This window comes from Camellia sinensis, chromosome 6 (genome assembly GCF_055761805.1).
Source record: "Camellia sinensis isolate YWXY chromosome 6, ASM5576180v1, whole genome shotgun sequence".
Taxonomy (NCBI): Eukaryota; Viridiplantae; Streptophyta; class Magnoliopsida; order Ericales; family Theaceae; genus Camellia; species Camellia sinensis.
The window spans coordinates 59,993,651-60,003,536 of NC_138966.1; the positions used below are offsets into that span (position 1 = coordinate 59,993,651).

Here is a 9,886-nt window from a genome sequence, read left to right on the forward strand (position 1 = left end):
ATAGGAGGTAGGTTCATAAGTAGAGAAGGCAGCAGATCCAACAATATAATCACGAAGATGGATAGGAGGTTGAGTTACCCGGCGTGGTCGACCCGGAGGAGGATCGGTGAGAGGAAGAGCCGGTGGAGAAGGAGGTGTGGTGGCAAGAGGTAGACCTTCAGGTAGAGCAGGCTGGACAGGATCAGGGGTGAGCAAGGGCGTCTCGATGGAGGAGGAACCTGTATCAAAATCAGCAGAGAAAAGATCGATGGAAGGATTAGTAAATAGTGCAATAGTGGAAAGTCCGGGTAAGTGAAAAGAGGATAGCGAGGAAAACATTTGGTGTTCCCAGAAAACGACATGGCGGGAGATACGAAGACGTTTAGAGAGAGGATCCCAACAGCGGAAGCCTTTATGTTCAATGCCATACCCAAGAAAACAACAAAGACGAGAGCGAGGTTCAAGCTTGGTGTGTTCATGGGATTGAAGTAGAACAAAGCAGGCAGAGCCAAAAACCCGGAGATTGGCGTACGGAGGGGGAGTGCCATGCAGACGTTCAAAGGGAGTTTGATTATGGATGACAGGTGTAGGAGCACAGTTGATAGTGTAAACAGCAGTGAGGGCAGCTTCTCCCCAAAAGTTTTCAGGGCAGGAAGAAGAGAGAAGGAGAGCGCGAGTAGTGTCAAGAATATGCCTATGTTTCCGTTCAGCGCGGCCATTTTGCTGGGATGTGCCAGCACAGGAACGATGAGGCAATGTACCATGATGCTGAAGAAAGGAAAGAAAATCTGAATCCCGATATTCCATAGCATTGTCAGAGCGAAAAATTTTGATGGTTTTGGAGAATTGGGTGTGGACCATTTGTGCAAAACGATAATAAATGTGTTTCAATTCAGACCTATGTTTCATGAGAAAAAGCCAAGTAAACCGGGAAAAATCATCAATAAAAACAACAAAATAGCGGGATCCCCCCATAGTAGTAGTAGGTGAGGGTCCCCAAATGTCCGAATGTATAAGATCAAAAGGTGCAAGAGAAACAGAAGTACTTTTATTAAATGATAAAGCAGGTTGTTTGGCAAGTTGACAGGGTATACAATCGAAATTATCGGGAATTACATGACCCAACTGTCCACTAGAAACCAAAGACCTTAAGCGATTAACAGAAATATGCCCTAAGCGACAATGCCAAAGATGAAAGGGAGATAATGAGGAAGGAGATGTAGGTGCAGCAATTTGAGGAGAGGCAGGAACATGAAGGTGAATGAGTTCATAGAGACGTCCATGCTTACGGCCGATCCCAATAGTCTGCCCTGTCTGAGGGTCCTGTACCAAACAATTAGTAGCAGAAAAAGTGACAGTTAGACCAAGTTCACATAATTGACCAATGGAAATAAGGTTTAAGGTAAGAGCAGGGATATGATAAACGTGAGGTATGGATAAAGAAGAGGTGGAAACAGTACCAACATGACGAACAGACATGAGAGAACCATCAGCAGTATGTATTGAGGGAATATGAGGAGAGGAAGATAAGGAAGAAAAAATAGTAGAACTAGAGGTCATATGATTACAACAGGCAGAGTCAAAATACCAAGAAGAGTTACCTGGAATGACAGACAAAGCAGTAGGAGGAGGTGTACCAGATGGGGAGAGAAGCTGTTTGAGCATGGCCTCTACATCTGTTGGAGAAAAGCGAGGGGTAGATGGAGTAGGTGACTCAGAGAACCCGGCAGAGGTGGCAGTGTCAGTGGGATGAGACTGATTCCCGGAAGCAGCAGCAGCAGTGTGATGAGACTGATTGCCGGAACGGTGAAAGTTTCCCCGGGAAGAGCCACCGCGAGAGGAGTGGCTATTGGAGGATGAGCGAGAGGGATTGCGAAAGCAATCCTGTTGCAGATGACCAGGACCAAGTTTGTTGCAGTAGCGGCAGGATCTGACGGGGCAATGGACCAGGAGATGGGTTGAAGGAAGGCCCCGATTCTGACAGTAGAGGCAAGCAGTAGTCCGCTGGGGAAATGATGGCCGGGACGGAGGAGTGGCAAGAACAGAGTCCACATGATGAGTTTGAAGAGTACCGAGACGAGTCTCCTCGGATAGCAACTCAGAAATTGCTTGTTCAAGAGTGGGCAATGGATGGCGATGAAGCAGAGAGGCACGTACGGGCTCAAAGGATGAGGTAAGAGCCATGAGAAATTGCACCAACCTTTGCTGGTTGCGATGGATAGTAAATAAAACGGCATCTTCGGGGTCATGCCATGCTGGTTCGGAAAGAGCAAGCTGATCCCAAACAGAGTACATTTGAGAAAGGAAGTCATTAATGGACTGAGTGGATTCTTGGCGCATGCGGTGAAGTTGGTTCTGAAGTTGATATTGATGGGCAAGACCAGTAGTCTGGTATCGTTCTTTCAAAAACTCCCAGATGTCTTTCGCAGGAGTAGTTACAGAGTCAAGCTGAAAGCGGCCAAATTGAAGACTGATAGAGGTAATAGAGGTATTACGAAACCAGGTAATGATTTGGTAATTCTTACTGTCCCATTCCTCAAGTCGGTCTTCATATGTAGCAGTATGAACAGGAGTTTCAGTAGTGGCACTGTCTTTTACTGGTTTAGCCACATCCCCGGTGACAATTCGCCAGAGCTTCTTGCCTTTGAGGAAAGAGGACATAGCTTGGGCCCACAGAACATAGTTTGAACCATTTAAAATGACGGAAATGGGATGGGAGGCATCATGACGATCCATAATACTAGTTGAGTAGGGTTAAAGTAATAGAAATAGATCCGTAGGAGCAAAATTAGGTAAAACAGAGTGTACCAGTGAGTCCGGAAGGTCGAAAATAGCAAGGAAAGGTATGCTGGACAGAGATGATGTCAGCAATGATGTCAGCGGCGCACGTTAGCAGAGTGCAGGGAGGAGCACGTTAGCAGGAAGGCAACGGCGCACGTTAGCAGACAGGTGCAGGCGCGGCTCACGGTAGCTGGTTTGGCGCACGCGGGTGCACACTAGCAAAGCGGCGCACGGTACGCGTACGGTAGCAGGCGCGGCGTATGGGAGCCGCGGACGTGTGGGCGCGTGTGGGCGCGTGGCGGAAGTGAGCGACAGGAGTTGGCGCGTGTGGGCGCATGTGAGAGTGGTGGCGGTCGTGTTGACGCGCAGAGGCTAAGGGTGGCGCGTGTGGGCGCGTGTTGGCTTTTCTGAGAACGGGCTTGGTGCCGTTGGACTCAGGAGAAAATTTCGCACAGGTTGATGTGCTCTGATACCATGTAAGTTTAGTTTGAGAGAGAAGCTAGAGAGCAATGAATGAGAGAAGCTAGAGAGCAAAATGGTTTCTGTATATTATGTGTTGTATCTTTACAAGAGAAATGAACTCTCTCTTTATAGAGAGAGGAAATGTACATTGGATACCAAATGATGATTGGTAATCACCGAAAGAATAAAGTGAAAAGATAAAGCATCTATATCTAAACAATTAGCAATATTATATTAACAAGGGGAAATGCTCCGGCACGCAATGTCCCTATTCTCAATTCTAAATCTAAACGATCGATTGAGTCGATGAAGAAGTTCATGGTGAAGCTCTTCCTACCAAGCTCTTAATGGTCTTCTATACTCCGTGGTCCATGAAGGTCGATTGCAATTGGGCTCAGAACGAGTGAAGTGAAAACTACTGGATTCTTTATCCACTGCTAAAAAAAAAAGGGAAAAGTTAGGGATCATGAAATTTTTTTCATGAAAATGATCATGAAAAATTTATGATCCTTGGATTACCTTGATTAGTGTGTGGTGCTTTATTCTAAATGTAATCCAAGGGTCACAAAACTTTCATGATTATTTTCATGAAAGGTTTTTCATGATACCTAGCATTGCTGGAAAAAAAAAAAAGAGCCTAGGGTAAAGCTCCAAAAATGGGTTAGAAGAAATCCCAGCATCGGTCTAGAATTTCAATCTTTGGCCATCACCAAGTTTGAATTTTAAGTTGCTACAAAAAAAAGTTGAGAATTTGGGAATTTTGGCCTTCCAGTGAGACTGTGTTTCCAAACTGTAGAGCAGTCTGTAAGCTTGGAGTGGTTGGAAACCAAGTTGATTGCTCAACCTTGTTTTTGGCGCAAATGATTCTACGCCACAAAGCTTTATCTTCCACAGCGAACCTCCACCACCATTTGCAAAGCAAGGAATGATTGTTCTCAATGGTTTCGCGAAATTCCAATCCCCCTAGTTTTTTGTTAACTGACCATGCACTACAAAAAAATTTAGGTTTCAGAGATCAAAATTTAGAGACAATTATTTTTTAAGGACCAAATATTTTTGTTGTGAAAAGTGTCGTTATTATATTTTTATCAACGAAAATTGGACATTAATTATTATATTTTTGGATCCAAATTTTTTGTCTCAAAAAATAAATCATTTTGAGATCAAAATTGTTTTGTCCCTAAAAGTGTATTTATTAGTGACATTTTCAAACTTTTGTCGCTAAAAGTCTTATTTTTTTACTTTTCGAAACGACCTTTTAGCGACTATCCTCACGACGATAAAAATTTGTCTCTAAATGTCTTTTGTAACAAAATTTTCAATTTTAGAGATCAAAAAATTTAGTCACTAAAACTCTTATATATTGTAGTGATGCTTTCCAGTTTAAAAGATGGATTTTGTTTCTTTGCTCAATGTCCCCCCATAGAAAAGCTCTTTGCAATTTATCGACTTTGCTCGCAACTTTGATTGGAACTTTGGAAAGGGACATATAATAAAGAGGTAAAGCAGATATTACCGACTTCACCAAAGTGATTCTTCCTCCCAATGAGAGATACCTTCTCTTCCAAGAGCTGAGTTTCTTCTTGATCTTCTAGGCTCCTATGTTTTGACTCTGCTAGGATTGGTTCCTAACGGCATGCCAAGATAATTGATAGGCAAACTCCCCACTTTGCATTTCAGATAGTCAGCCACTTGATTAGCAAAATCACTATCAACACATATCCCACAGATGATTGGTTTATGAAAATTAATCTTGAGGCCTGAAACAAGTTCAAAACATTGCATAATTCTTTTGAGGTGGACCATCTCATTCCAATCCAAATTCCAAAACAAGAGTTACTGATGTGAGTAAGGTTTAGGCCAGAATTACTGATGTCAACACCCCTAAGCAAATCAATCTATTTTGCTCTTTTCAGCAGGTTATTAAGACCTTTTACCGCAAGATTGGACAGAAAATGAGATAATGGGTAGCCTCTCTTAATCCTTGTTCATGAGAAAACTCCTTGGTTGATAATAGAGTTATGAGCACCTTTTACAACAAATTTAATACATCTATTATAACATTATTATTTGGTTTGATTCCTTCCTAAGGTTGCTACGAGTGCTATATAAATCAATGATTTTCTAAGAGTTGCGAGGCACAAGATACACAAGAGACAGAAAAGATGGTTTGAGAGATGGAAGTTTTCATAAGGGTTTTTATATATTTTATATTGTATTTTAGGTAACTCTGGTTCGTGCACTGCGGGAAATTAGACTTTTAGTGGCGTTTAAAAAACGCCGCTATATCTATCAAAAACGCCACTAATTCTTTTTGTGACGTTTTCTACCAAACGTCGAAGATGCGGCTGTCACTGTAGCATTATGACATTTTTAAAGCGTCGCTATATTAGTATAGACGGGCGTTTTTCAAAACGCCGCTAAATGTACTACATAACGGTACAATGACGTCATGCCATATTTAGCGACGTTTTAAAAACGTCGTGATAACTCTTTTCTATTTTAAAAATAAAATCGTTAGCACTATACTATAGTGGAGTTTGAAAACGCCGTTATAGTTTCATTTTTTATTTTTTAAATTGTGCTAATTCTTTGAGGTTTAACCCAAAAAAATACTTGTAAAGCTAAAAAATAGGAATAATATGGATAAAAAAGTCTGCTGCTAGTTCAATATATTGAGTAAATTTAGTCAAACTTTACATAATTATTCTCAACCAAAATCAAGCAATAAACACAACCAAAGGAAAAAATATTTTATCACATATTGCAAACCTATCAAAGACAAATTCAAAAAGACAAGCAAAAAAATATGATTTCAATAGAAGTTTCACATCAATTTTCTACAATCTTGGTTAGCACAATAATAAGCAAATAAAAATGATGAAATGCTTGGGAGTTCACAAAGGAAATATCATCCAACAGGCCCAACTTCACAAAGGAAATATCATCCAAAAGATCTAGGTTGCTTGGGAGTTCTATGAGCACTCCTCCACAGCTGAAAACAAAGAAACAAAGAAAAAAGTCAGCAGGTACACTCTGCATCATAAATAGAAAACTGGAAAACAAATTCTTCATCAATCAAAAGAGAAACAATACAAATATGCCAAAATGAAAAATGGTTAGACCACTAAAGAAGAGCAAAGAAGTTAAAAACAAACCAAATCCATCAACACTCTGCAAAAATCCTAAACCTACGAACCATTGTATGTGATAATCTAAACCAAGAATTACACGACCAATGTAAACGACATCTATATATGTATACAGAAGTGTTTTGGTTAAATTGAATTTGTGGTTTGTGTTTTGGTTATATTGAATTTGGGGTTTAGTAAAAGCAAGGCCTTGGGCAACCAACATGCCCTTGCCTAGGCTAGACATGGTATTTTAAATATCATGCTCAATTAACTGTCGAATCTTAAATAGCTGGTTGATAACTTCAAATTCCAAAGAATAACAACCTAAATTTTATTCTAGCATGATTACCAAAGGGGCTATTGAGCATTGACGTAAAATAAAGGTGTATCTAACAGGAGATGTATCTTGTCTATTGTGGACAGGGATAGTCATGTCTTAATCATTATATGTAGGTAATAGAACTCAGTTAATGGATAAAGGTGCACCATCCATCTGCATCAAAATGTCCACACATTGGAAATCCAGGATCAAATGCCATTTTAACAATTAGGAAATCAAAATCCAATATTTCCAATTCCTTGTTGATGGGTGGGAAATAGAATATGAGAATAAGAAACAAGATTTCTAATAGATACTAAATCATCAAATTTTGCTTTCTAGTGAGGGTGAAATTGAAGAAAATCGCTTTTTAAATGAAAAAGACATGAAGCACAAAGTTGCTAGAAAATTTGTTATTACAATTTACATGTCATCTGCCTAACTAGATGCAACAATGCTAACATGTTATAAGAGTCCTTCCTAAAAACCAAAATATTAAAAATTGCCTCCAAAGAAAGATAAAAGGAATATTTCCTCAGAAAATGGTTACTCCATTCAGCTGTTTCCTCCTAAACCACTGTCAAGTTGACACTCTGTAATGTGACAAAAATATATGGCCATCTGAAATAAGTAACCTTAGTCTCAAATTCAAAATGCTTCAATGGTAAACAATACTAACGACAATTAAATAGATAATGATATTTTTGGACATCAAATTTGTTCCGTGTTCAAACAAGACAAGTTGGCAGAGATGGTTGGACATACCCGATTACCATCTAAGTCAAACTCCTTCCCAAGTGACTCCATGACCAACTATTGTAAATACCTGCTAAATAATAATAGGCTATCCTTGTAAGGAAGAATAACCATATCCTGTGGAAAAACAAAGAAGCCAAAGCATAAATATTTATGAGTGAAACTAAAACATAACATAGGTAGAAATGAGGCTGAGAGAAAGACAGAGTGAAGCAAAACCTTGGATCCTACTACACCAGAGGCCCAATACCAGCTTAAAGCCAACAATGTTGCAGGGTTATCCCTCACCTAAAAATAAATAAATAAATATAAATAAAAAAGGAAACTTTGATATTCTGTTATCATAACTTCTTTTCCTACTTACAAGCATGAGCAGTGAAATAAATAATCCTTTCACATTCAATTATGTAATTTCACATCAAGTGTATTGCGTGTGCGTGTGTGTCCACTTGAGAAGTAAGAATTCAAAATGTATCCCCTTAACCAAAATTGGGATTTGAACCTTCCACTTCTTCCCCACTAGATTGGCAGGAGATAACACCAAGATAATAGCTGGTGGCTACAGGTTTATAAGTCATCAAGAAGGAGGATGAGATACTCCTTAGAAATTAAAGCAAAATAACCAACATTCCAATTGATGACATGTATTGCACAAAGCTAAACCAAAACAGAGCCTTGCCAAGATGTATTGCTTGGAAACAACTGAATTTCAGGACATCTGGAGGAAAACTGATAAAACAGAAAAACAAAACTCGTAGTTTAGTGAAAGATTTGTGTCGGTTGTGCAATTTTGATAATGGTCTAATCGAACAGCTTTCTCATAATGAATAAGTAAATCCAAACTGATTTGATTAATCATTTTTTAAAACAGAACCAACCAATTTTTAACTTTAATTTCCCCCTCATGATTAGTTTACACCAATGAATATCTCCACCTACTCCCATTTCATTGACTATGCAAGAAAAATAACCTTTGCAAATACACCAAATCCTGGCCTATTTTTCTGTATATAATATTTAAGTTCAATAGACCACACAAAAGGTACACAACTATTGTGGGAGACACACACCTCAACATATAATAATACCTTTGTATAGCTAGAAAGAGATGGACCATCCTTTGCAAGGCTAGAAAAAAGAAACATGGAGGAGAAGAATGAGAAGATGAAGAAAGTGAAGAAGATGAAAATGCATTTCTCAGAATTCTACAAAGTCCATTATTCAGTTGCTTGAGAAGACGAGAATAGTTTGGCTACTCAAGTAACAAAACTACTATCAGAAGACAACAATGAATTAAAAATAATAGTGATAATAATAAGAGATTGAATAATAAATCTTTACCACAGTGGTCCTATTTGCCTCATCCATCAATGATGCACCAGCAAGCATTTCTTTAATGTCAATTCCCTAAAATAAGAATCTATTGTAAATAATTGCAAAGTCCTAGAGTAGAAAAGATGACACATTGAATTCTGCATATAAGGACAACTTACCTAAAGCGCTGCTGAAGTAGAAAAGTCTCTTAGGAGGCATATGGAAAGACAAAACATGCAAGAATGACACTGACAAAAATTAACTTAACAAACAGGGCAGACCAGAAAGATTGTCAAACACCTGTAATTGGTGTTTTGTAGAGGGGACAATCAATGGATTCATCTACTATTTGGTTCTTTTACCCTTCAGCCCCATCCCCAGGTTCAATAACTGAATGATTGCTACATTTTTGAATGAAGGATTCCTGGGTCTGAACTATCAAAGGATGCCTATGACATACTTCCCTATCAAATACTATGACAATTCAGTAAACAAGCAACATTTCAAAGCCAAAACAAACCAAACTGTGCCTTGTGTCCCAATAAAATGAGGTCGGACACATGAATGCTTTTCAATTATACTTTTGTGAGCTTCCACTGCTTGTATTTTTTGTGACAAAGCTTATTAGATGGTGCTGAACCTATAGGACACATTTTTTAGTTCTGAAGTCATGTTCTATTGCCACTAGAGGATTAAAAAAATTATCAAGTTAAAATAGAAATACACTTAAATACATGGGCACTATTGGCTTAAGGGGGCTAGATCCATGAAAGGGAAGTGACTTCTACGTATTACTCTCTAGAGATTTTAGTTGCTCTGAGGCAATACTTGAACAGTTCTAAATCACAGCATCATGTATCTTTGTAAGAACAGAGCAATACATCCTTTCTCGAATTCATTTTCTAGCAAGAGGCTGCAGTCAACCATTCTTTAAGCTTGCAAGAGCTAACCATAAAAAGGCCTCAAATATACTGATTGGCAAAGTTACAAACCTTCATACTTAAAAAGACCAAAACTTAATTTAACAGTCACTTAAGAGTATACACTTCGAAAATAATTTAACCCTTCTCCATGAGGTAGTGGTGTTGTCCAGGAATAAGAGTCCACTTAGAAAAGGAAAAAATTGACATTACTTACCATG

At 38.8% G+C, this 9,886-nt stretch overlaps 1 long non-coding RNA gene across 1 annotated transcript; it reads right to left on the bottom strand.

The window, feature by feature from the left end:
• Positions 1–5,907: 5,907 nt before the first annotated feature.
• On the bottom strand, positions 5,908–8,485 carry LOC145792282 (uncharacterized). The gene is made up of 3 exons (XR_014331673.1): positions 7,651–8,485; positions 7,441–7,548; positions 5,908–6,217 (listed from the first exon to the last, which is right to left on the bottom strand). It is a non-coding gene; the product is annotated as an uncharacterized LOC145792282 (long non-coding RNA).
• Between the last annotated feature and the right edge of the window lie 1,401 nt (positions 8,486–9,886).